At 41.7% G+C, this 27247-nt stretch overlaps 1 long non-coding RNA gene across 1 annotated transcript in view; it reads left to right on the forward strand.

Annotated features, from left to right (window-relative positions):
* Nucleotides 1-27247, forward strand: part of LOC120552340 — a 201134-nt gene that overhangs the window by 142232 nt on the left and 31655 nt on the right. Inside the window, exon 3 of the long non-coding RNA XR_005637988.1 lies at nt 20926-21070. This is a non-coding gene — a long non-coding RNA (uncharacterized LOC120552340). The remainder of the gene's footprint in view (nt 1-20925; nt 21071-27247) is intronic.

Below are 27247 nucleotides of genomic sequence, written 5' to 3' on the forward strand. Positions count from 1 at the left end.
TTGCATATACAACGGGGCCTACATAACGAGTAGTGCGGCCTATATAAAGAAATTATGTTCATATTCATATATTTATACATCATGTTTTAATCTAAAATGGGTCATAGTTAATTCTTCAGCCTAACTGTACCTGTGGATGGCTACCGTATGGCTTCCTTAGCTATAGGCCAGTAATCCTATCATCAATGTTGTGTACATAAAAAAAGGGGGAAAAAAAGATTTATCTTTTCTAATAATATGTTGGATTATGTATATTTATTTGGCGGCCCCCCTGCAGCAACTCTGAGGACCCCCTGTTGAAGATCTCTTCTTTAAAGTACAAAGACTTTTAGTAAAACTCTCAAGACTTTCCATCCATAATGCAATCACTGCGAAAACTAAAACTCTCCTTTATTTTATTTTTTCCTGCTCCCTTATTCCAGTCCATATAATCTACACTTGCTGAGTACAGTTCAAGGTGATCCCAGATGCACACATGTGGCTATAGGTGTGAAGCAGTATTCAAACCTTTGGCAAGAGAGGCTTCAAAGAGGCTTCAAAGCCAGGCACCAAACGCAATCATGGCGACTTCCGTACAACTCTGATAATAAGTGACTCTTAATTGCATTAATTCACTCTCAAGAACCTTTTAAATTCAAAAGCTTTTCAAGAACTTGTTTCTCGTACTCAATGACACTTCTGGCTTTTCCAAAATCCCTAAAATGATTGTGAAGTAAAGTGATTGGTTGTAATTAAATCCAGGAAGCCTGAAAACAACCTACATTCTGAGTTCAATTTTAAAGCTTGCAACTAAGGATTAAAAAGTAATCGGTTTCATATAAATATTTCTGCTGTTTGTATTGTTCAGCCCTGTAGAAAATCATCTTTCTGTCAAATGATCTTTCTGTGAACTTCGGCTGTCATTAACTGGTGACAAACAATCAATGCGTGCTATTTCAGAACTTCACTTTTCCCATCACCATTGTGACAGCTGTCTAGAGTTGCCTGATCTTGTTACTTGGGCTTGTGTGTGTTGAAATATCCTTGAAGGAGGTAGTCAGAAAGGCCATCAGTAAGATGGCTGACACCTGTTCTGATTGACTCCTCAGCTTTATAGGCAGGTGGAGTCAGTGGTGGAGTCCAGTTTTTTGTAGTGAGTATACAGTGACTTTTTTTTTTTTCCCCTCCCAGCTTCATACTCGCCCACCCCATGTGTATTTTGAAACGTTACCGTGTATAGCATCCACCTCATCTGGCTCATTTTCTTTTTTAAAGATTTTTTTGTTGTTGACTTTTCCGCCTTTAATTGACAGGACAGCTAGGTGAGAAAGGGGAGAGAGAGGGGGAAGACATGCAGGAAATCGTCACAGGTCGGACTCCAACCCTGGACCTTCTGCGTCGAGGCATAAACCTCTAAGTACATGTGCGCCTGCTCTACCCACTGAGCCAACCCGGCCACATCTGGCTCTTTTTCTGTAGTTTTTGTAACGTTAACGTCTGCTGCAGTGTCACTCGAAGCAGCAGTAGCTTCAGGGGCAGGCTTACGACAACACTGAAAGAGTGTAGTTTGAGTTTGCTTTCGTTTTATATCTCCTATAACGTTAGTCTGTAGTGATTCACATTAGTTCATTTCAAATTTGCGCAGTGAATGAGCGCCAAGCAACTGTGTCGTTACTACGCAACTCGCAACACAGACGGGGTGAATTTATGAAGTGTTAATGTTCTGTCACAAAACAATCTTCGTTACGTATCCTCGGGTTTTTATAAGTGGGTATATGGAAATTAGTGGCGGGCGGATCGATCCAAATATTGATAATATCGATACCAACGTTGGTATTGATATTGATCAATACCAGTGTAATGAGATCAATACTTTAGTTTTAGTTTATCTCCAGTATGCACTCCACACAGTTTCATCAAAGAGGCGACCTGGCTGCCTGTGTCTTGGTAAGCGCTGCTGCTTTCAAGTGCCGCTCCTGTCACAGTGCAGAGTAGGCACACTTTGCTCTTCCTCCCCCCCCCCTCTTGTGATTTGATGTTGTACCGTCACTTGACTCAGCGGCGCCGGGCAAACAAGGAAGCAACCAGCCAGCCGCGCCCGGCAGCGGCCAGCACCACACACACACAAGCAGGGCAGAGACTGAGCAGAAGAATCGCAGAGAGGAAGAGGAGCGCTGTGTGGCTTTATTTTCAGGCCAAATATGAAACAACAGCAACCTCTATAATTTTTAAAAAGGCTGGAAGATACAGTGTTAACACATCAAATGTATGCAAGCATATTACAATTCTGTTATTAATAATCTAAATGAAAAATCACAAAAACACTTAAAGGTCATGAAAATGTATTCAGATTTAGCAATTTGATGATGAATCCACCTTAATTATTAAAAAGTATTGGTATCGTATCCGTATCCGTATCGGCAACACTGGCCCTGTATTTACTTGGTATTAGATCAATACCAAATTTTTGCAGTATCGCACACCACTAATGGAAATCCTTGACCTTTGCTAGTGTGTATACGGCGTAGACCTGCGTATCACGTAGACTTCACCACTGGGTGGAGTCAGGTGGAGTGGTTCTCTCTTGGTGTTTGCTGTATCCTTTTAGTTTTATTTTGAGTCTATTTGTTACTTTGAACTAGGGCTGGTTTGGAATAGTCGAATATTTGTTCAATGGGTAGGCATTCGATTTTCAATAATTTTTTTAAACGTGTATGCAGGCTGAAATTCACTGTGGTGTTTTGTCGGATTAAGCTGCTTGCTAAATGTCCCCTAGCTGCTGGCGAAATTACGCAGCGCTATGTCATCCATCTCAGCCAAAAAACTGAGAAAATATTGAGTTACAAGCGAGTGTGATGTTAGTAGAGGTCTGTGTGGTTATACTGTAGCAGCCTGGTGTCGTTTTCAGGTGATTTGATAAAGGGAAACATAGAAACACGTTAGTTACAGCCGTGCGTAATGCCTATACAGCGAGGCGCTGGCTGGCTGAGCATTTATTCACACATGCTGCGTCGGTCGTCACTCGTCAGACAGTCCGGTAAAATCTCAGGTCTTTCCGTTTGTTTTGAATGCCTTCAGCAAAAAGTTAAGTCCGAATCAACTTTCAGAGAAAAGCAACCCAATGTCAATCTGCTGTGGACAATCATGTAACATTAACCGGCTATCAGAGCACATGCACTGACAATGACTGTGTCCTGCAATAACAAAGCAGGTTCACTTCATCTCTCGCTTTGTCGCCTTTTATTTTCTCTCTTTTTTTCAAAGCTGCCTTCAAGTGCGGTCAGAAATTTTTGATTCCCCCGCCACTGCTGAAGCTTCGAATATTCACGAATATTCAAGCACCGACGCTTCGAAGCTCAAAACATTTTTATTCGTACAGCCCCTTCTTTAAACTTTCCCATGTTTAACTATAGATGTTTTAGTTTGATATTTTTGATAGAAACACTTAAAGTGCTCATATTATGCTTTTTGACTTTTTACCTTTCCTTTATTGTGTTATATATCTTTTTTGTGCATGTTATAGGTTTCCAAAGTAAAAAAGCCCAAAGTCCACCCCAAAAGGGATTTACCATCTCCAACAGAAAACACTGTTCACAAACTGCTCCAAACAGCTCTGTTGTAGTCCAGCCTTTACTTCCGTCACTTTGTAACACACGTCATAATGCTCGCCTAGCTGCTAGCGTGGCACCCCCTCACACTGTGCAACTGACTGGCTAGCAGTCCTTACCTAGCTACTGCTCATGTACGAATCCCAACAAAGATGGAACAGAAGAGCGATGTCTCACTCTGTAGCTAAAACAGAGAGCTCAACACACAGGGTGAAAAGAGGAGCTGCAGCAATGTGCAGCACATCAAAAATATGGTGTTTTTTGAAAATTAAACCACATAAACCTATTCTGGTACAACCTCGAAATAAAAGTATGAACCTAAAAATAAATATAATATGACCACTTTAACTTCCTTACCAATAGTTAGATTATATGATACCACCCTAATGTCTGTCGGCTCAGTATGAAGCCACAGGCAGTTAGCTAGCTAGCTTAGCATAAACACTCAAAACATAAGGGTACTACATATCATATCTTGTTGGATTCTCCACTGGTTGCGAGGCAACCTGATGTTGTAATGACAACAAGCAGTCTGGAATACAACCCCCTGTAAGACTGCAAATCTATTTTTTACTCTTGGGTTTTTGTACAGATTAACGAGATATAACGTGGAATCAGTAAACCTTAAACGTGGTGGTACAGTAGATGGATTTGGTTACATTCGGACTAAACAAGGCTAGCTGTTGTCCCGTTTCCAGTCTTTATGCTAAGCTAAGTTAACTGGCTCCAGCTTCATATTCAAGGGACAGACATCTTCTCATCTGACTTTAAGAAAATAAATTATTCCCCCAAATGTCCAACTTCCTTACACTAAGCGTCACGTGCGGTCTCCTCCTCTTTCTCCCCTTGAGCCGGGCAGAGACTGTTTTGTTTGTTGCTGCCTTTTTGCTTTAAAGAAGTATCTTTATCCTCCAGGGATTACAACTTGTCTCGACGTTATAGTGCACATTGGTGCAGACACGCTACAGTAACTCATAAACTAGATTCAGGTGGTGCAACAAGCAGTTAGAAGGCCCGTAGAAACCTGCAGATGTTGTTATAGAACAGGCAAACAGGCATGAGAACAGAGAACATGTACAGAGATGTTTTTATGATGTCTCCTCTATGGAGGACTGCTTACCAAATGTCTTTTACACAGCCATTGTACTGTAGGGAGGGGGGTAATGAGGGGTCATGCCGTAGGTTAATGTACTGCATGAGGACCTGTGAATACATTGAAAGCACTTAGAGGTGTTATTGGGGGCATTTTTAGGATTTTGTCAGTAAGTGGTGTTTATCTGTATAAGCCTTTCTTTTCTTCTTCCATCCATCAACTCTTCCAGATTTTCAGCCAAAAAGTGAGATCAAAGCAGCTCCTCTCATCTCTGACTGTTTTTGATGATATATGTACACGCTGCCACTGCTTTTGTTGTGCTCCAGTTTTGTGGCGCCAGCGAGATAAGAAATTGGCAGGCGGAAATAAAGGTGATTATGCCTTCATAATACGATAAGTCCAAACATGAACAGCATCTCCTCTTTTACCCTCGTCATGTTATTAAAAGTGTCAGAGCATTTCACACAAGTGTCCTGTTTAGAAGTATAGGAATCTGGCATTTGTGAATTGTGATCTACACTGATTTCACAGTATGGTTCCTGCTTATGAATCATTTCTCAGAATGAGTTCTGCACTACTCAAGTAATCAAATCGGTCTTTTAAAAGGTTATCATTTGATGTTAATCAGTCAAATTATTTTCTTTGTAGGACACACATTTGTTTTGTTTTTTTAACAGTGAGGCTCTCTATTGAAAGGCGCGGTCTAACGAAAAATGCATCGACAGACACACAAAAAAATTTTGACAATCTGAGTCTGTTCACAGCTGAATGAAGACTGGATTGACCAGAAACATCACCACATGGTACCTAAATCATAAAGATATGCGATGATATGAAATAGTCATAGACTTATTTGTACCCTGTTGTATTTATGACCACTAGTAAGGCAAAATTACACACATGTATGAACCGGTGGGTCTGTTACACGCTTTGACGTGATACTGGTTTGATTATTCCACTTATTGATAGTTGGTGGCAACAGTGCAAAAAAACTTTTTTAGCAATGTCAACAAAGGCAGTGAAGAAGACTGCAAACTAGCCAACAAGGATGTAAACATTGCATGACTTAAATTTGGTTTTGAAGATAATCAGCTGTGACAATTTTTTGTATGGAAAGAAATATATTCAAGGCATTTGTTAGACCTCAAGGATCCACAGGTCACCTTTAATTAATTCTCTTTAAAGCTGAGCATACACTGTACGATATTAGAAATGTTGCTTAATTTGAACTCCTAGTGTATGAGTAAACCGTCTCCATGTTAAGCCAAAGCTCACGACGTATGTGCTTAGAAACAGCCTTGATCATCAAAGAGGCAGGTATGCTGTTGGGCTGGACCAACCTGGCTTCCATATTTTGGGGAATCGACCCGTGGCTCTGCTTTGCAACTGTGCGAGAGCCAGACGTCGGCCAACCCCAATTTCTGACGTGTCAGAAATTCATCCGAACTTGAAATAACATTGCCCATCTAAGCTGAAATTTCGGTCCGACTGTAAAATGAATCTTGCGGCTCAAAAATCAGTCAGAAAAGGGCTCAAATTGTAAAGTGTATGCCCAGCTTAACTTAGCTCTGATTGACTTCAGTATGCTTGCACATATGTCCATCCATCCATCTTCTTCCGCTTATCCGGTGTCGGGTCGCAGGGGGAGCACCTCCAGCAGGGGACCCCAAACTTCCCTTTCCCGAGCCACATTAACCAGCTCTGACTGGGGGATCCCAAGGTGTTCCCAGGCCAGGTTGGAGATATAATCCCTCCACCTAGTCCTGGGTCTTCCCCGAGGCCTCCTCCCAGCTGGACGTGCCTGGAACACTTCCCTAGGGAGGCGCCCAGGGGGCATCCTTACCAGATGCCCGAACCACCTCAACTGGCTCCTTTCGACGCGAAGGAGCAGCGGCTCTACTCCGAGCTCCTCACGGATGACTGAGCTTCTCACCCTATCTCTAAGGGAGAAGCCAGCCACCCTCCTGAGGAAACCCATTTCGGCCGCTTGTACCCTGGATCTCGTTCTTTCGGTCATTACCCAGCTTTCATGACCATAGGTGAGGGTAGGAACGAAAACTGATCGGTAGATCGAGAGCTTTGCCTTCTGGCTCAGCTCTCTTTTCGTCACAACGGTGCGATAGATTGAATGTAATACCGCACCCGCTGCGCCGATTCTCCGACCAATCTCCCGCTCCATTGTCCCCTCACTCGCGAACAAAACCCCAAGGTACGTGAACTCCTTCACTTGGGGTAAGGACTCATTCCCTACCTGGAGAAGGCATTCCATCGGTTTCCTGCTGAGAACCATGGCCTCAGATTTAGAGCCGCTTCACACTCGGCTGCGAACCGATCCAGTGCGTGCTGAAGGTCGCAGGCCGATGATGCCATCAGGACCACGTCATCTGCAAAGAGCAGCGATGAGATCCCCAGCCCACCGAACTGCAACCCCTCCCCACCCCGACTACGCCTTGATATCCTGTCCATAAATATTACAAACAGGATTGGTGACAACGCGCAGCCTTGGCGGAGGCCAACCCTCACCTGAAACGAGTCCGACTTACTGCCGAGAACCCGGACACAGCTCTCACTTTGGTCGTACAGAGATTGGATGGCCCTGAGAAGAGACCCCCTCACCCCATACTCCCGCAGCACCTCCCACAGTATCTCCCGGGGGACCCGGTCATACGCCTTCTCCAGATCCACAAAACACATGTGGACTGGTTGGGCATACTCCCAGGCTCCCTCCAGGATCCTTGCGAGAGTAAAGAGCTGGTCCGTTGTTCCACAACCAGGACGGAATCCGCATTGTTCCTCTTCAACCCGAGGTTCGACTATCGGCCGAACCCTCCTTTCCAGCACCTTGGAGTAGACTTTACCATGGAGGCTGAGAAGTGTGACCCTGTAATTGGCACACACCCTCTGGTCCCCCTTTTTAAAAAGGGGAACCACCACCCCAGTCTGCCACTCCTTTGGCACTGTCCCAGACTTCCATGCAATGTTGAAGAGACGTGTCAACCAGGACAGCCCCTCCACACCCAGAGCCTTGAGCATTTCTGGACGGATCTCATCAATCCCCGGGGCTTTGCCACTGTGGAGTTGTTTGACTACATCAGTGACTTCCGCCTGGGAAATTGACGACAATCCCCCATCATCCTCCAGCTCTGCCTCTAACATAGAGGGCGTATTAGTCGGATTCAGGAGTTCCTCAAAGTGCTCCTTCCACTGCCCTATTACCTCCTCAGTTGAGGTCAACAGTGTCCCCTCCTTACTGTACACAGCTTGGATGGTTCCCCGCTTCCCCCTCCTGAGGTGGCGAACAGTTTTCCAGAAGCACTTTGGTGCCGACCGAAAGTCCTTCTCCATGTCTTCTCCAAACTTCTCCCACACCTGCTGCTTTGCCTCTTTCACGGCAGAGGCTGCAGCCCTTCGGGCCCTTCGGTACCCTGCAACTGCTTCCGGAGTCCTCTGGGATAACATATCCCGGAAGGACTCCTTCTTCAGTTGGACGGCTTCCCTGACCACCGGTGTCCACCATGGTGTTTGTGGGTTACCGCCCCTTGAGGCACCTAAGACCCTAAGACCACAGCTCCTCGCCGCAGCTTCAGCAATGGAAACTTTGAACATTGTCCACTCGGGTTCAATGCCCCCAGCCTCCACAGGGATGCACGAAAAGCTCTGCTGGAGGTGTGAGTTGAAAGTCTGTCGGACAGGGCCCTCCTCCAGACGTTCCCAATTTACCCGCACTACCCGTTTGGGCTTACCAGGTCTGTCCAGAGTCTTCCCCCACCCCCTGACCCAATTCACCACCAGATGGTGATCGGTTGACAGCTCTGCCCCTCTCTTCACCCGAGTGTCCAAAACATACGGTCTCAGATCAGATGAAACGATTATAAAATCGATCATTGACCGTTGGTCTAGGGTGCTCTGGTACCAAGGACACTTATGAGCATCCCTATGTTCGAACATGGTGTTTATTATAGACAATCCATGACTAGCACAGAAGTCCAACAACAAACAACCACTCTGGTTTAGATCAGGGAGGCCGTTCCTCCCAATCACGCCTCTCCATGTGTCTACATCATTGCCCACGTGAGCGTTGAAGTCCCCCAGCAGAACAATGGAGTCCCCCACTGGAGCCCCATGCAGGACTCCACTCAAGGTCTCCAAGAAGGCCGAATACTCCGAACTCCTGTTTGGTGCATATGCACGAACAACAGTCAGAGTTTTCCCCCCCACCACCCGCAGGCGTATGGAGGCGACCCTCTCGTCCACCGGGGTAAACTCCAACGTAGCGGCGCTCAGCCGGGGGCTTGTGAGTATCCCCACACCCGCCCGGCTCCTCACACCCTGGGCAACTCCGGAGAAGAAAAGAGTCCAACCCCTATCCAGGAGTATGGTTCCAGAACCGAGACTGTGCATAGAGGTAAGCCCCACCAGATGTAACCGGTAGCGCTCCACCTCCTGCACCAGTTCCGGCTCCTTCCCCCACAGAGAGGTGACGTTCCACGTCCCCAGAGCCAGCGTCTGCTGCCCGGGTCTGGCCCGTCGAGGCCCCTGACCTTCACTGCCCCCCGTGTGGCAGCGCACCCGACCCCAGCGGTTCCTCCCACAGGTGGTGGGCCCATGGGCTGGAGAGATGGGGGCCACGTAGCTTTTTCGGGCTGTGCCCAACCGGGCTCCGTGGCAAACCCGGCCACCAGACGCTCGCTGACGAGCCTGCCATCTGGGCCTGCACATATGTGACAAACAAATCTTGAATTTTGTGAAAAATATGAGTTTCTGTGACCGAAATATTAGGCCACATGCTTTACTGTAATTTGTGAAAATGTTGGTGGTTTCTTTGCATAAAAACTAGTTTGCTTCTTTTTTTTTTTTTTTTTTTTACAAGAGATTCGTTCCACTGCTTTTTCCACAACAGCAGCCACAAGCAGCGCTCCTGCTGAATTTAGCAGAGGATCCTAACTCATTCCAAGTCAATATAATGTCCAGTAGAGCTTGCGAAAATGACCCATTAAACCTCCCCTCTAGAACTGATAGGTGCTGTTAAATCGTTCACAGTGATGCATTTTGTAGATGTAATTATGTTCTTCAAATAAAATATTTTACTCTGCACATTCCGGCCAGCCAATCTGTAATTATTGCTGAACCCAGGTCCTATAATATTTTAATCAGGCAGTGATATTGAACTGCTCGAGGTGTAATTAAAAAATGAGCAGGAATTAAGCACCACCATATACGAGGGGAAGGATTGGCAGGACTGTCAAATACAGAAAAATGAGTGCACCGGATTCCTAATTTGCAATGTAGATTACTTTTTGGAGCAAAACAATACGATTATTAAAATAAAAAATCTGACCCAATGAATAAAACATGATAAGCTTAGAAAATAATGTCAAGTAGAAAATAGGCCAAACAAATGCTCATGAATTCAGAAATGATCATTTTGGTATGCTTTAAAAGGGGGGAAAAACAAGAAAGCCGTGCAAACAGGTTAACTCCAGAGAGACCTGCATTTTAATGGTGCCAGAGAGCTTTTTGTGTAACATATAGTTGCTATTTTTTCACTGCTGATTGCGTTTGCAACCTTTTGATTTAAAAGCAAGAACCAACAACAGGGACAAGGGCACATGGGTGAAAAAAAAGCATGCTATTTACAGAGGCGCTGCCGCTGGGGATCGACCCCAGAGTCCCTGATGCTCGTCGTGAAGTTTGTCACCGAGGCAGTCGTCCAGGTGACAGTGAGGCGAGGCACACTTAGAGAACTCATAAGACTATCTCCAGGCATCCTTCACAGAGCTTTATTCATACCTCCTGGCCTTTCCTGCTTACGATTACCCCTCTTACAACTCTTATTTGTACACTGTGCTTTGATTGAGCTCTACACCATTTGATCTGTGAAGTGCGGTGCTTGAGAAAGACTCAAGGAGTATGAGAGGCCGTGCAATGGAAACACTTGGCAGCTCATCGTGTAGAGGTTGGCGTCAATGTCAAAAGTGAGATCCTGTGACAGACGTGATTAAATATTTAAAAGTGTTGATAGTGCAACTGGAGAGTGTTCCTGTGCTATTGGGATACAGTCGCTCTAAAGAGGCCTTGTGGACAAGAGCTGTTCATTTTCTCCTGCCACGTTTCACATCTTCACGCCTAGACACCGAACCCTATGTACATTCAATTATCCTCAATATAAATACAAACTGACGGCCATAAACCAACCATGTTGTTCCTGATTTTAGCATCGCAGCACAAATTTAGTTATTAATGTATGGCCAGATGGCATTTAACCATCCGTGTGTGTCGCTCTGCAAACACGTCCGCAATTAATTTCCCCAGTCAACCAGAATGTACGATGACGTTTTGAGCTATCAAGTATTAGAGCTATTTTCATTACAATCAATCAGCTTTGAAATAGTCTGGAATCCAAACAAGTTCTTAAGAATTAGATCATAGTTTAAAATCGGCGCTGTCAGTCTGCCCAAAATAAATCACATCAAAAAGACATACAATTAAGGCATTAAAACTTTCCTGTCTGTTACAGTTTGCTGGCATGCCTAACTTTAAATTTTTAATTTTGCTCAGCCTCAATGCTTCTGTAGTTATTGTAAAGTTTGCTCCTGCTGAAATTACAGCCCTTCCTCCTCCCTGATAACTCCTAAACACCATACAATGGCCAACCAATCATTAGTGATTAATAAATCAACGCCTTCTATACATTATTCAGGTCTTCACTGTCCCAGAGTACCCTTTTATCTAACTAACCCTGATTTGCCCTATAAAGGTGTATTGAAGAGTTACATAAAGTTTTAGGTCCCCATGTTTAACAGGTTTAACCTAACCTCATTTTTTTGGCACGAGAATAATCAAATTGATTATTGATCCTCAATGTCGGCATAAAGTAACAGCTTTTTAAAAAAGTATCCTTGCTTTAATCCTTTTTATTATGTCAGGCTAAACAGTCGCTGCATTCCCAAAGTAACTGTAACTTCCATCCATCCATTGTCTGTTCCCGGCAACTCCAACACCGGGAGAACATGCAAACTCCTCACAGAACGGCCCAGGCTGGCCAGCGGGTTCGAACTCTCGCTGTGAGGCGACAGTGCTAACCACTGGTCCACCGTGCCGCCCAAGACTGTAACGTAACACTTATAATTTAAACAGAAAACAGTTTTCAGTTGCAGTAAATGAGAATTGATCTTTTTCCATTTCTTTTACAAAACTGCTTAATTGCCATTTTAATCACGAGGCAGTGCAATGCAGAGCTAAAGAATGAGTCAGACATAATGAATTGAAAGCGACTAATGAATTCCTAAATTTTTCATGATTATTATTTTTTTCATTCTTCCAAAGCTTTAATTTAGCGAAACTCTGAAACTATAACAGATCTTTTTTCCTGTCTTCTAATATTCACCTACAGCATGAAAATAATGAAGACAGTTACAGCTATATTTTTATTCTTTTGTCTGACGCTGATGAAATACAATTTATTCATGAAACATTGTTAAAGTAGCTTCAACCTTGATCAATAATACAACAGACAATCTCTAAGAGAGGAAGAAATAAATGAGTGAAAAGTGGAGAACCAGCGTAACTTTTGGTTGAGTAGGCTGAGGCTTTTTTAATGGCGTATCGGGGAATGGAAGATAAGCTGGGAGTGGTAATGGAGAAGTCCCCTTGGGAGGGGCCAGCCTGGAAGCCAAACCACCTCCGCAGATTGGATTAATATTGCATGGCCGCTTGTGCAGGGCCTCCTTTCTTGAAGGAACACCGATTGCCTCATTCGCTCTTTCACATCCTTCAAAAGGAGAAGTTATCAAAATACTACAATAGTGATGCGGCGATGAAAACAAAGCCTGCTTCATCCATCGAAAACATCAATGACAAAAAAGCTTTCATAAGACTCCTCTGAAGGGGACAATAACAAAGAACAAGTGACAAGGAGCATTTATCCGTTATTTATATCGCTCTAATGGCAGCACATAAAAGATGTTTTTTTTGCTGTTCTGGAGACCTGGTGTGGTGATAGAAGCAAGGTTGCAACACGCTGTTTTCCAGACTGTATTTGTCAGGTAATTTGTGTGAATAACTGGTTTAACAAGGTCTACGTTTGACACAGGTTCATTGTGTTGTACAGTGAGAAGCTGCAACCTTGTGAGCCATGCATGTGTCTGCCTGCACGCTCTTTGAAAGACACCGAGATTCCTCACGTCTACAGAAATGAATGGCTGCTTTTCGTTTAATGAGTTTTGGCGAGGAATACTTAATCCACAGGGCGCCTTTAACTCAATTCTCTTTAAAGCTGAACAAACACTGTACGATATTAGAAATGTGCTTGGAAACATCCTTGATCATCAAAGAGGCAGGTATGCAGGTATGCTGTTGCCACAGCTGGACCAACCTGGCTTCCATATTTTGGGGAATTGACCCGTGGCTCTGCTTTGCAACTGTGCGAGAGCCGGACGTCGGCCATGTCGACATGTCACAAATTCATCCGACTCTAAAATGAATCTTGCGGCTCGAAAATGGGTAAGAAAAGGGCTCAAATTGTAAAGTGTATGCCCAGCTTAACTTAGCTCTGATTGACTAGGGAGACTTCAGTATGCCTGCACATGTGTGATAAACAAATCTTGAATTATGTGAAAAAATATAATATGAGTTTCTGGGACCGAAATCTTTGACAGACACTGAGATTCCTCCCGTCTACAGAAATTAATTGCTGCTTTTAATTTAGTTGGAGGCTTTTGCTTGGAAATGTTACACTGCAGGGGGTGTCAGAGTCTCAAAGCGTTTCTCTCACTGTCTGCTGGATTGATACTTGTCAGTCTGGAGAGAGATTATGTGTGTGGGTGAATCACTGAATGTACGACAGGATCTAGCTCAGATACAAGGTCATGGTTCAGAGACATACTGCATATTTCCCCTCTCTCTGCTTTAAAAGACACTGACAACCTCCATGTTCTGACCTCCCTGGTTTATGACCCTCTGTGGCCCCTAAGGGATCCTGCTGAGGATGACAAGGAGCAGGGCAGGCATTTGCCCACCCATTTGTCATGTTTTTTTCTCCGTGTCTGTGCTGCTGCAACTTTTGATGAATGAGAGGAGCGGTTGGGACACCTTTAGCCTTTCTCCGTCACGCACAGTAACCGTGCAGTTCAAACACGTGGCAGCGACCAGAGGCAGCTTGTGAGTCGGGGCTGAGCTTCCTCCGGTCACACAGGATGAGCGTTTAATTACCCTGACCAGGGCTGATTTTGTGAAATGAGCACAGTGCATGATAGGATTTTCCACAGCAAAACTAAACCCAGGAACACATTTGGACATAAGCATCCAGCTTGGTGGAAAAGTAACAGATTTTTACTGTTATACATTTTGGCAGATGTTTGTTTTTTTGAAGGGGCATCATGACGCTCACGGTTTCTCTGAGCAGTGATTGATTATGTTCTCAGCTGTCGATTGCGAGTACAAGAGTAGCTTAGCTCACACTTCCAAAAAATCTGTTTTCATGAAGCATCTAATAACAGTTTGATGGAGTGCCTGTCTGTTGCAGGCAAACAAATCAATGAATATGAGACAATCAATAAGGCAGTGAGACTCCACTTCAGTAACAGGGGCTTTGACGACTCCCATCTTCTGGCTGGTTCCGGGAACTGCAGCTCCTTACCATTATCACCCATGTCTCTATAAACAGTGGTGCAAAGTAACTGAGTTACTCAGGTACTTGTACTTCACTTGAGTATTTCCATTTTCTTCTAATGTATATTCCAACTCTGCTGCATTTCAAAGGGAAATATTGGACTTTTTACTCTACAATATCTTGGCCCCTTGTCATATTTTAGATGTGTATGAGTTGTCAGCAGTTCCACCAAAGAGACATCTCTCTAGACTTGTCAGATGGTTTCATCTAAATAAAAGTGTGATGTCAAATTATCCATTATTTTACAAAACGTCCAAAATATGAAAATGTGTGTATCAGATCCTAGTCCTTTCTTCATTCTTACCGCATTAATCATCTCACGACCCCTAGATCAGGAACCATTAGAGTTAAACTACCTAACTGTATTTAAAATTAATTAGCTCCACATAGACAAGCTATAACAGTAAAACGCTGCTTAACATAAAAATCAGATTTCTTGTAACGGACATCCAAAGAAAAGGCATCTCTTAGCATACACATGAACTGATCAATTAAAAACAAAACCGCAGGGCACCTGGTTAGCTCACTTGGTAGAGCGGTCGCCCATATGTTGATGGTTTAATCCTCAAAGCAGCGGCCGCGGGTTTGACTCCGACCTGTGGCCCTTTGCTGCATGTCATTCCCCCCTCTCTCTCCCCTTTCAGAGTCTAAGCTGTCCTATCCAAATAAAGGCCTAAAAAAAAATGCCCAAAAATAATCTTAAAAAACAAACGCTTATACTGCCTTATTACACCTGCACTTTCCCACAGCAGTCTCTGGCATAACATGCTCATAAGTACCTGTTCCACCCATAATAAATTATGTTTACGCGTGTTTCCCTGTCAAAAGGTTCAACCCTGTGACTATTAGGATTGATGATTATAGAGAATTACGTACGTTATGTTCCCATTCAGAGCTAGATGGGAAAATTCTCCACTGCTGCGGTTTCCTGAGGCTTTGCTAAGTGAGTGTATAGGCTTACGGTAATTCAGCACACACTCATACAGGGTAGAGCCCATAATGACATGCAAAGAGATTGATTGAACTGATTGCACAAGGAGGGTGAAGGTGTTTATTGTGCAGGTGTTTTTAAAATGAAAGATGAAATTTCCACATTGTCTGTTGTGTAATGCATTTAGGAAGAGACGGGAAAAGAAACATTTGTGGATTCATAGTATTCTATCTTATTTATTATTATTATTTTGTGTGTTTCACAAACATATGTGAATCAAGCATTTATCTACCCGAAGACGAGCGGGGGACGTTTCTATGGCAAAATCCTTATTAAACCAACAGTCTAACCAGACTCCGGAGACGTCAGCTTTGCTTCTGCAGCTTGCCCATCACCTCATTCATTAGTGCACAATTCTGTGACCACATGTTACAGCTGCGTTTCTGCCTCTTTAAGTGATAAAATAACAAGCAATGTCCCAGTCCATGCTAGATGCATAGCATAAAGCAGTTTATGTGTGACAACAGCAATTTCTTTTTCTCACAGTGATGCTTCTTGACAGCCAGCCAGTGTCAATGCACCAATAAGGGCAGGCTTTCCAATCTCAGTGGGGTGGAGACTTGATTTAGAAAGAAAGGGATTTGCAAAATTTGGTACAATGGTGTGCTTTAACTTCAGTAATGCACAGAGGGGTTTTGAGATCATTATGAGCTTAGCCTAAAGATGTTTTTTTTATTAATCTTAACAGGGAATATTTTTTGACATTTTTGCTCTTCTGGCCAGGAATACAAATGAAGTAATGAATGTTTACTGTCGGTATTGATTAAAATAGAAATCCATTTCAATTAAGAGTTTAAGGATAACACTTCGCAGTAAAGGTTTGCTATTCATAGGTGAACAAAACATATCTGTCTTCCCTGTTAAAAATCAACAAATTGTGGATGGTTAGCTCAGTTGGTAGAGCCGGTTCACATGTGCAGAGGAGGTTTGTTCCTCGACGCAGAAGGTCCAGAGTTCGAATCCGACCTGTGACAGTCTTCCTGCATGTCTTCCCCCCTCTCTCTCCTCATTCATATCTCAGCTTTCCTCTCTAATAAAGGCAGAAATGTCCCCCCCCCCAAAAAAAAAATCAACAAATAGCCTCCTGATCACGTCAAAACACGTCTCAGAAGGTCCATTAAGTTGTAACAAATTTGATTTATAGATTTGATTCAGTACCACTGTAATGGCTTGTGGCTATGCATTGTTTTAGGTTGATTTTAGCTGTGTGTAGCACTATTGCCCAAGCAAAATTTCCCATTGGGGACATATATCTTATTAGTATATCTTATCTTATTCTAAAGTTTATGAGTAAAAGGGACCTTTTTTGTCTTCCACTTAGCAGTTTGATAAAAATGGTGCCGGTTCTATCTACTCAAAACAGAATACAAACCTTTTCCTTTACTACTGAATCTATATGCAGGCACAGGTTTTTCTAAAAAAGGCCAGTAAAGCTAATTCAGTCTTGCCTTGGTGTGCAGGGGGCACAGCTGTAGGCTCTTCTGCTTTGGGCAGGAAGAGCTTGGGAGTCTCCTGGATCCATCCATCTTCATCCTTGTCAATTATGCCGTTAGCGGGCTGCACATCTTCATTTCCAATGTGGGCACTGTCTCAAAGTACTTCCCAAAGTCACCGTAATCCAATTATATTCTGGCATTCACTGTGATACAGCCCATTAGAAAAGGCTTAATCAATGTGAGGTCTTCATTAAAGCAATTTATGAATATTCATCATGACACTCAATCCAATACTTTATGGGAACTTGAATCCAACCATTTCCCCCCATGGCGCCATATCATAACCTGGCTTTAGTTTTAATGGCAGCTCTTTAAGTGGAGGGGTAATATTCTGTATTAGTTAGGTAATATGAAGCTCCCTCCACTTTACACACTATTTAATCCACTGATGATACTTTGCCATCAAACACAAAAGGACATTTTTAGTATTAGAGAGGTGTATGTAGGGCTTTTGACTCTTAGATGGTCCCACTTAGGAGCCGCCACACTTATTCTTCCAAGCGCTGTGCATAAATAGTTAATTGCTCTGTAACCCTCAAATTGGTTCTCTCAACTGAGAATAACTAATAGCCAATAACTCATTTGAGGCTAGTATCCATTACAAGCGCTTCCCTCTTTATCTCCAAGGAGACCACACACGCACAGCAACCTACTAAACTCAGTCTCAATTTCAGAAGCCACAGCTGATTTTCATACCACTGGCAGCTTAACTAACTAATACTGCATATTATACAAATAAATATATAATACATAGTAAATCATGAGGTGTGGTAGTTTCGTAGAATGCATTTGATCCAGCAGGATGTGAAGAGGTTTATAATTATAAATAGTTGATAAAATGCTGTTATCTTGGCTAGCCGCTGTTCCACTAGCTTCTGTAACTAAATCCAATCTTTGATTCATTCAAAGATTATTTCAGTCTTTCTGAAATAAAGAAGCATGTTTCTGGGATTTACTGTCCATGTTTGGCATCTAATACACTTGCTATTAGAAGTTGAAACCTTAATTAGTTTAGGAAAGTTGTAGATTACTTTGTGAGTACACAAAAAAAGCACAGTTTAACCAAATTTGGCAGGGCGGGTTCTTCATCTTAACTTCCAATCCATAATAGTCACTTTGACAAGCTTCTAAAGATATTCTTTTTGCCCATGGACTCGCCTCTGGGCTTAAAAATCACTGTCCTTATCTAGACATATGGAGCGAACGCCACAAAAATACTGTTGAGTTAAAGTTATGTTGCGTGACTTTAATTTATCAGCGATATTACCAATGTCAATGGGTTTTTGAATGAGGTTTTCTTACTTCTGGAACAGAACCCAGAAGTTCTGGTTTCACTCTGGCTCTCTATTTGCTTTCTTTCCAAAATTTAGATGAGAAGATCGATCCCACTCTCATATTTAATATATATTAAGAATATTAAGCTGGAGCCAGCAGACCGTTAGCTTAGCATGAAAAATGGAAGCGGTGTGAAACAGCAGCTACCAGCACCTCTAAAGCTCAGTAATAGTAAATAGTTTAGCCAGCTGTTTTTTTTTTTTTTGCTGCCTCCAGCTTCTTTTGAAACAAAATTTGTCTTCTGGCTGTGGCAACAACAACACACCTTCGACATTCTGTGTCTGTGTGTGTCGCGTTAGATCACGGCAGTTTCCTGTGGCGGCGCTATGACGCTCGCCTCACTCTATAAGGCGGTACTAAATCTGCAATTGAAAAAGGAGGACGGGGCAAAGCGGGCGAGCCGAGCCGAGTAGAGCTGCTACTAGCAGTGGGTAAGCGCCATAATTATTTAGTTATATCTTGTTTGTTTCTTCGATTTAAAAAAAAAAAAAAAGGTGTAAAAACAACAAGTTTTAGGGGGGATTTTTTAGAATAAACAAACAAAATATATTATGTGTTAATTAGAGGTGAGGTAGGCTGATTTTTTTTACTTTGTACAGAGTCAGGTGAGCTCTTTCCATTTTTTATGCTAAAGATTGTTTCAAGTCTTGATGCTAAACTAAGATCATCTGTTGCAGACTGTATTTTCATATTTAATAGACGGATATGATATAAAATGTTGTGCGCAACATAGAATGATGTTCATTATCAAAACAAGTAATGAATTACTAGAAATAATTAGTTTTTCACTGGAACCAGAGATTGGGCAGTGCCTTTAAAATGAATTCCAGCAGTTCTGCTGTTTGTCCTATTTGTCTTGTCTTTGCAAATGCACTTTCTGACTGGTAAAGTGAAATAGTGGCATGGAACCACTTAGTCACCTCATTTGCATTCCCAAGCAGATTTGAAATGTCAGACATAATAAGCTCAACTCTGATGGTTTTAAAATAAAGCTTATTATGCAAACTATGTTTGTTTCTCTCTCAGATCAGATCCAGCATGCTGTACCCTTCCGCTATGCTGACGCATTGATTAGGGCTCATTCATTAAATCTCTGATCATTAACCGCAATTTATGTCACTCGTTTTTTAAAAAGCCCATTAAAATTGATGACAAATTGATTCATTCGAATAAGGCTGAAAATAACTACACTTAACTTGATCAATAAACTTTATCAAGAAAACAGTTTTCCCTCAAATGACTTGTGTAAGCAACACTTGTTTGGCCAGTTTCTGTATTTCCATTACACGTCAAGCTTATACTACATGAACTGACGGCACATCTGTGGTCGACACTCGTGTTAGTACCGTCTTATGAACTGTCAAATCCAACTGAAGAAAAAGATAATAACAAACGGGTTCTGCAATTGTAGTGACACTAGTGGTGTTTCAATTGCTACTTAATGTGCTTATATTAAATGCATTGCTTAAATGCATTTTCTGCAAATAAACATTCCCTTTTGCTGGTCCAATGGTGTGGGCAGCACTAGCATTAAATCAACTTGCATTAAATCTTGTTGCAGTAGTTTAAGGAGCCTGTAGCCTAAACGCCCCTGGTACACCCACACGTGCTTTTGCTTATTTTGCTTCACTCAACTTCTTTTCAGTACTGTGTGAGCTTTTCTGTCAGTCATTTTTATGACTGTGGTCATATTGTGTTTATGGTCTGCTGTGTGTGCTGTGTGCTCTGTGTTTTTTCTTCTTTTGTTCCAATTTCATATGCAAATAGAAGTGTGCCATAGCCGTCTGAGGATTGGTGGAGAAGGTCAGGCCCGACCCTGTGATTACCACCCGGTATTCCTCGTCCTCCTAATCTCCCAACTGGCCACACTTTTGCATTGTGTAACTTTGGTTTAGATTAGACATCGTTTCTGTTTGTTTAGTAAGGGTGGACTACCAGTTGTGTTAACGCTGTTTTCTCCTGTTTTGATTAGTTAGGGAGGTAAGCCTTTTGTCATTCTTTTTGCTATTTTTCTTTGTTAGGTTAGTTTCTTATCTCTTAGTTAGAATTGTTTTGTTTGTTTGTTATTTTGGTGGTAGTCACCCTGAAGCTTGTTATATCTATATTTTATGGATATATTATTTTTCTTTGTAAAATAAATAAGTTCGTTGTTATTCAAACAGATAATTGTTTGTGGCTACTTGGGAGATGGGGAAGATGGGGCCTGTTCATGTTGCGTCCTAGGCACCCCTAGACTGGGGCGTAACAGTCGTATTGAACGTCAGGGTGCGGACAACTTCCACTTCATCATTATTCACAATACATAAATAGATTGATGACATTGTGTTATTTCCAGCGACGCTCTGCACAACTTTAGCCTGAGGTCAAATCAGCCACAATAATTAGAAACACCTGTGTGTGTGTGTGTGTGTGGGTGTGAAGGGTGTATAATCTTAAAGCAAATCAGGCCACACTACAGGCTGAAATAGTAATAGTAAAAGAGGATGAGCTCTATCTAGTGGCCATAAATGTTTAATACATTTTTTTTCTTTCTAACTGGACTAATTTTTTTGGGTCTTGTTTCCTAATGTTGAACGTTTTATATAAGCCTAGGCATTTTCTGCACTTACAGTAATTGTTTAAAACAACACCATATGTCCACACAATCCCATGACCACAAAGAGATCTACCCTACACAAACAAATTTATTATGTATTTCATTTCTTATTGTTATGTGCATTTTAAACATTTCTTGTTCTGGTTTTTTGTTTTAGGGTGAGATGGTCAAGTCTATCCCAGCATGCATTTGGGTGAAAAAGAGCAGACCGGTCCAGTCCATCGCAAGGCAAACACATTTAACGAACACAGAATACAGAACATCTGCACCCAGACTGACACCCATGGGACCGTATATATGCAGTTAAGTCTGATTTATTATCTTATTGTCATGTAGTTTGACAAAGAAATACTTACATACTGTCAATTTTCTTCCTGTGGCAGCCTTTTGCTGCATCTTTAGGATTTTCTTAAAAAGGCTGGTTAACACTGCATATCAGGTACGGTATTTGTACTTGCAGACAATTTCCACTAGATGGCACTGCCTTCAAATAGGTTGTGTGTGGTTGGTTTAATTCAGCAGCCTTCCTTGTGCCTACACTGTCAATTAAGTAAAGCAATAATGAAATTTCCTTCCGTCTTTCTCTTATGGCAGAATATAACACCATACATTACATAATGTAGAACTACTGCAAATGGCCTTGCTTCGTTTCATTTGAAATAAAACTACTGTAATATGTTTAGAAGATGAATCAATAATTCACAATCACTTCAAATGCTACAGTGTGTCTATGTCTTATCAAAACTGTTTTTACCTGAAGAGAGGAGAGAGAGAGAAAAAGGCTCTCTCATACAGTGTTAAAGTGTTATTACAGTAGTTAAGAGCATCCATCATAGTGAACGGTCAATACAATATGAAAAATCCCATAACAATATTCAGAGCAAATTTGTCATTTAATGTGCTGGAGGAGATGATATTGAAACTCTGGCTGCACATCATTCATTGATCTGAACAAACTGCTTTAATATCATTATTTGAGATAATACGGTGACCATTGTGCAGTTTCTGCAGATAAATAATTATGTAGTATTGATGCGAATGGCTTTAATAAATGGACTTCTTCTCTCCCCCATGAACATGGACACCATTTCTTCGTAAAAGTACATTGAGTGATGTAGAAAACAAGCTCTTTATGGGAGCATTTGTCTGGGATCCCATATGTGTTCTGCCTGGCGGACTTAGCCTTAGGCAGCACTGGAGCGTTTCCTTCAGGACAAGCACTAGTGTAGTTGGAAGGTCAAGCGCGCGACTAAAAATCATTAACCATCCTTTTATTTGCTTTCATACTCTGCCTGTATCGATGAGATCAGAAGTGACAAGGACAAGAACTCGCTGTTTGAATCTCAATTTGAACAGTTTTCACGTCTTTTTTTTTTTTTGTGGGTGGGAATTGAATTGCAGATGTCACTATACTGTAGCTATAACCTCTGCAGAAGAAGAAAGGGGCAACATACAAGGTTAAAGCTGCATTTGTTGGTGAAAAATGAAAGGCTGCTCTATAAAACAGTGTGTTTATTAACATTTAAGAGCTGGCTGTCCATCAGCTTCTACCACAGGACCATTGAATCATGTAATTTCTGTCATGGGTGAAAGATGAGGGGCTTGCAAAGCGGGACGGCAGAGCTCACTAGTTTCACAAGCACCCAAGTAAGGACTCTGAAAATGCATCCACTACAGTCTCTCATTGTATGATAAGAGCGGAGAAATTGCCTGCTTGAGAGTCTTTCATTTCACATTCATTAGAAAGGTTCTTAAATTAATGATGCATTGTCGACCACGCTGTGCGATAAGATGCAATAAACAAGCTGAGGATATTTATGATGCTAAGGTGAGGTTTATCACCTCCAGTGGAGCTCATGTCATGTGCACAGGGCTCATATACACATTACGTGTATGACATATTGTTATGCTGATCTCATATTATTATGATATACTTCGTCTTTGGTGCGCCATGTTGTTCTAGTAATGCATTCCACATATTTGCACACAATTTTCCCTCTATCCATCTAGTATTTTATGAAAGGGATTTAAAGCACAAGTCATTAATTTCTTGGCCACATGTGGGCAGCAGAATAAGTTGTAAACACAGCATCACCTTCAACTGTTGTTGTGGCAAACGTGCTACCAAATAGATGTCTATTTACACTTCCAACTGACATGGCGCAACATTAGCATTAGAGCATGCATCATGTAGCATTTAACATGATGTTCACCAGCCAGTAACCAACTTTTCTGTCGTTTGGTGTTGGGGACGTAGTGTACAGTGGGTTTCTCAGAGTGTTTGGTTTTTTGAAAGAAGTATAAAGCAGCAATAATTTATTTTGTTGGTTTGGGTGGCAGTGACACAAGCTGTAGACTATGCTGACATAATCACCACATAAAGCTGTTGTAGCTAATTTTGCCTAAATTTACACTTCCAACTGACACGGTGCAACATTAGCATTCATTTGGATTTGTGTTTTTAGCAACGTGACAAGTCAATATTCACTCTCCTTTTAGCTTCATGTTGCTCTTCATCAATTCCAAAAAGGAAAATCGAGCTCTTCAGCTATTTTTGAAAGGTGTATAAAGCAAAATTGATTTATATGGGGGACAGCAGAACAAGCTGTAAATACAAATTAAACATATCACTATATAAAGCTGTTATGGCTAACTTGCTAGCAAACAGTTGTGGCGGATGTCCTGAATGGAGTTGTGTTTCTAGCAACCTCCCTTCCCTATTAAGAGAAATATCTGGCTCTTTAGCGGCTAAATGCTTCTCTATGTTCCCTAGCTAGTTGCTAACTATGTCTGTCTGTTGCAGAGGTGGAAAAAGTACTCAAATATTGTACTCAAGTAAAACCTACCTGAAAAATTACTCAATTAAAAGTAATTAGTTCATTTAAAGATCCAATGTGTAGCAATTTCTCCCATCTAGCGTTGAGATCATATATCATATATCTAAACACGTTACACACTGGACCTTTAAAATGTACTTTAAGTAAAAGTTACTTAGTTACATAAAAAAAAACTATAAAACGTGCCGGGAGGATTTAGCCAGTGTCCTACATACGTTGTCCTACAGGTTGCTGGTGCTAGACAAAAATTAGCAATGCCACGAAACATGTTGTTTTGCTAATTGGCAATTTGCTATTAGTCATGAAAACTTTGTTTAAAGTACCAATGCACAAATACTTACCAAAACATGCTTCCGCAGATGAGATGTGGATTATTAAATGCTGCCAGTTCAGTCACCTTTGGCAGGCACATCTGGTATTGCATGATGATACTATTGACCCTCTTGAATTTAAATGAAAAACAGTCTTTCAAATGTGGCCAAGGATTTTTGTCGTTTTGGGCAGCAGAATTCAATGTTTCAGCCAGTATTTGTACTGAAACAGTCTCTAAACCGTCATCGCTCGCCTGATCCACCGCCATCTCGTTCTCAATCTCCTACAGAAAGACTTGGCGCCTGGTAGGCAGCCTAGATGCTGATCATTCGTCACTGTAGTGGTTGTAGTAGCTTCATGTTGCTCTTCATCAATTCCAAAAAGGAAAATCGAGCTCTTCAGCTATTTTTGAAAGGTGTATAAAGCAAAATTGATTTATATGGGGGACAGCAGAACAAGCTGTAAACACAAATCAAACATATCACTACATAAAGCTGTTATAGCTAACTTGCTAGCAAACAGTTGTAGCGGACGTGCTGAACGGAGTCGTGTTTCTAGCAACCTCTCCTTCTAACCCTTTTAAAGGAACACGCTGACTTATTGGGACTTTGTCTTATTCACCGTAACCCCCAGAGTTAGATAAGTCCATACATACCCTTCTCATCTCCTTGCGTGTTGTAACTCTGTCCGACGGCCCCACCGGTAGCTTAGCCTAGCACAGATCCTGGAGGTAACCGGTTCCAACTAGCCTACTGCTCCGAATAAGTGACAAAATAACGCCAACATTTTCCTATTTACATGTTGTGATTTGTATATTCACAGCCATCTTCTAACCATATATAAACTGTAAAAAACTATATTCTCAGAAAGGCGAGAAAGTGCTTCACCTTTCTGAGAATATAGTTCCCAGTTTGTATACGCTTAGAAGATGGCTGTGTCTCATGTGACCTTGTTATTTGGAACATGTTGGCTTTATTTTGTCACTTATTCGGAGCTGTAGGCTAGTTGGAGCCGGTTACCTCCAGGATCTGTGCTAGGCTAAGCTACCGGTGGGGCCGTCGGACAGAGTTCACAACACGCACGGAGATGAGAAGGGTATGTATGGACTTATCTAACTCTGGGTGTTACGGTGAATAAGCTAAAGTCCCAATAAGTCGGTGTGTTCCTTTAAGAGAAATATCTGGCTCTTTAGCTGCTAAATGCTACATTTGTTCACCAGCTAGTCTCTAACTCTGTATGTCTGCCATTTGCTGCAGGACAGGTAGCACATGTAGTGTACATTGTAGAGCTAATACAATTAATTAAAAACAAAAAAATTATGTAATTTCAATGTAATCATTAATACAAATTTTCTGAGTTTTTACTTCTGAAATGTTAGTCATATTTCCAAGTTTTGCTGCAGAGTACCCCCATCATTCTTGAGCACATCTCAAGTCTTTTCATTCTTTCTTTTTGAAATCAAATCTTATCAAAGGAAATGGAATGTACACAACCTTTCTCAATTGAACTAATGGAATCTGAAGTGACCATCATTTAATGTACTACAAACACTAGAAAGACGTTGGAATAGTGATTCAGAACATTGACATGCAATTCAAAAAATGTCAATATCAAAAGTACTCAGCACATATGTATTTCATATAATGAACCAGGATATGAATAAGGTAACATAATATATATTGTATATTAAGTGATCTTGATGTTAAAATCAATATGCCTCTCCGTAGCTGTCCCCGATATACACCCGACAAACAAACCTCCTTTGCTCTAGCACTAAAATAATAATAATAATAATACATAATGCATCAGTGCATGCCACATGGATGATGCCAAGTGTACGTCCCACTTCATTAATTCATCCATAATGAGTTTTGCAGCATGTAGGAGCAACTACCTTAGAGGCAGCCCCAAGAGTCAAAGCTAATTAAATCAGAATCTTAAATCCCAATCTACACACATCTGCCTTTGTTTGCAGTGTAAAAAGCAACAAATGAGCTGTGCTCAAAACACACACACTGTCTTTTAGCTATAGATGTGGATAACTGAGGAAACAATTGTACACCACATGTAAACTCTTTAATTTCCACTCCACAAGTCTGTTCTTTCTGCACAAAAACCCCAAAGGAGATCCAAACCAGTAGGTGTCTCTGTGACACAAACAAATCCCTTATTATTAGACAAGTGCTTCATTGAATGCCAGATTATATTGATCTCCATTTTGTGTGTATACACTCTTGAGAAAGCTGAAAATTCTAATTAACACTATATGTTCAAGTGCTATGCCCTCTGTGCAGTGTGATGTACATTTCAAGATTACAGTAACTAAAAGCCTGTGTGGAGCGCCTCATTGCAGGTGGCTGAGCGAGGCTGGGTTAATCTCTTGCTGTCTATAGTCACCACAGAGTCCTCAAGGACATTATCAGCAATAGAGAGACCCTGATTTGTGTGCTGCCCATATCTTGCTATTTTCTCACAAGTGATTAAGAAGCTGGAGCATCTCAGATATTGAGTGGCGATGCAACCTTTTTTCACTGAGGTGCATGCAGGCCTAAATAGAGGTGAAGGTTGTGGGGTGTTTCAGTTGAAAAAAAAAGGTAATAACGTTTTTTTTGGCCTCATAAATTGTACATTACTGACCTGCATTTCTGTTGATTCAAAACATGCATTAGTTGTGTCAAAACAGACCCTATACATATGTATGCTAATGTTTCTTGAATGAGGAATCTGCGTGCATAGAAATCCCCACAATTGTTTATCAGTAAGCAAAAAAAGTTAGAGCACCATGTGCTTGAAATTTGTCTCTGCCAGGTCCCAGCGCTGAGGAGACTCTACGAGCTGGATAAAGATTCTCATCTCACATGCTCTCACAGAATACTTGAGCCCGTGGTTTATCTCTGTAAGAAGAGCTGTCTCGGAGACGACAAGTCGCTGTTTGAGTAACCTAGCGCAAACGTCACAAGTCATCATTAATCATGTGAATGTGTCATGCATCACACAGAGGTGGTTTGCCACATCTGGTCTTTAGTCATATATCCTAATCATCACCGTATCAGCGTTCCAAATCTGTCCACGAATACATTATTCAAATTTAGTTCATTAGAAAAGTAATTTCAGCCGACAGTTAAGTCCACCTCAAACTTGGAGAACGGCCCTAATGGCATTATGTTTCATTGTAATTCTCTGCTCTTGCAGTGGGAATATTGTAGCCATTTACTATCATTCATAATGGCATATACATTCCCAAAATATCAAAGAAGGCATGGGAAGTTAACTTTTCTTTTCATTTATTTTTATCCAAGCGAAAAAGTCACATTTAAAAAGAAGTTTCTA

This window comes from Perca fluviatilis, chromosome 22 (genome assembly GCF_010015445.1).
Source record: "Perca fluviatilis chromosome 22, GENO_Pfluv_1.0, whole genome shotgun sequence".
NCBI classification, from domain to species: domain Eukaryota; kingdom Metazoa; phylum Chordata; class Actinopteri; order Perciformes; family Percidae; genus Perca; species Perca fluviatilis.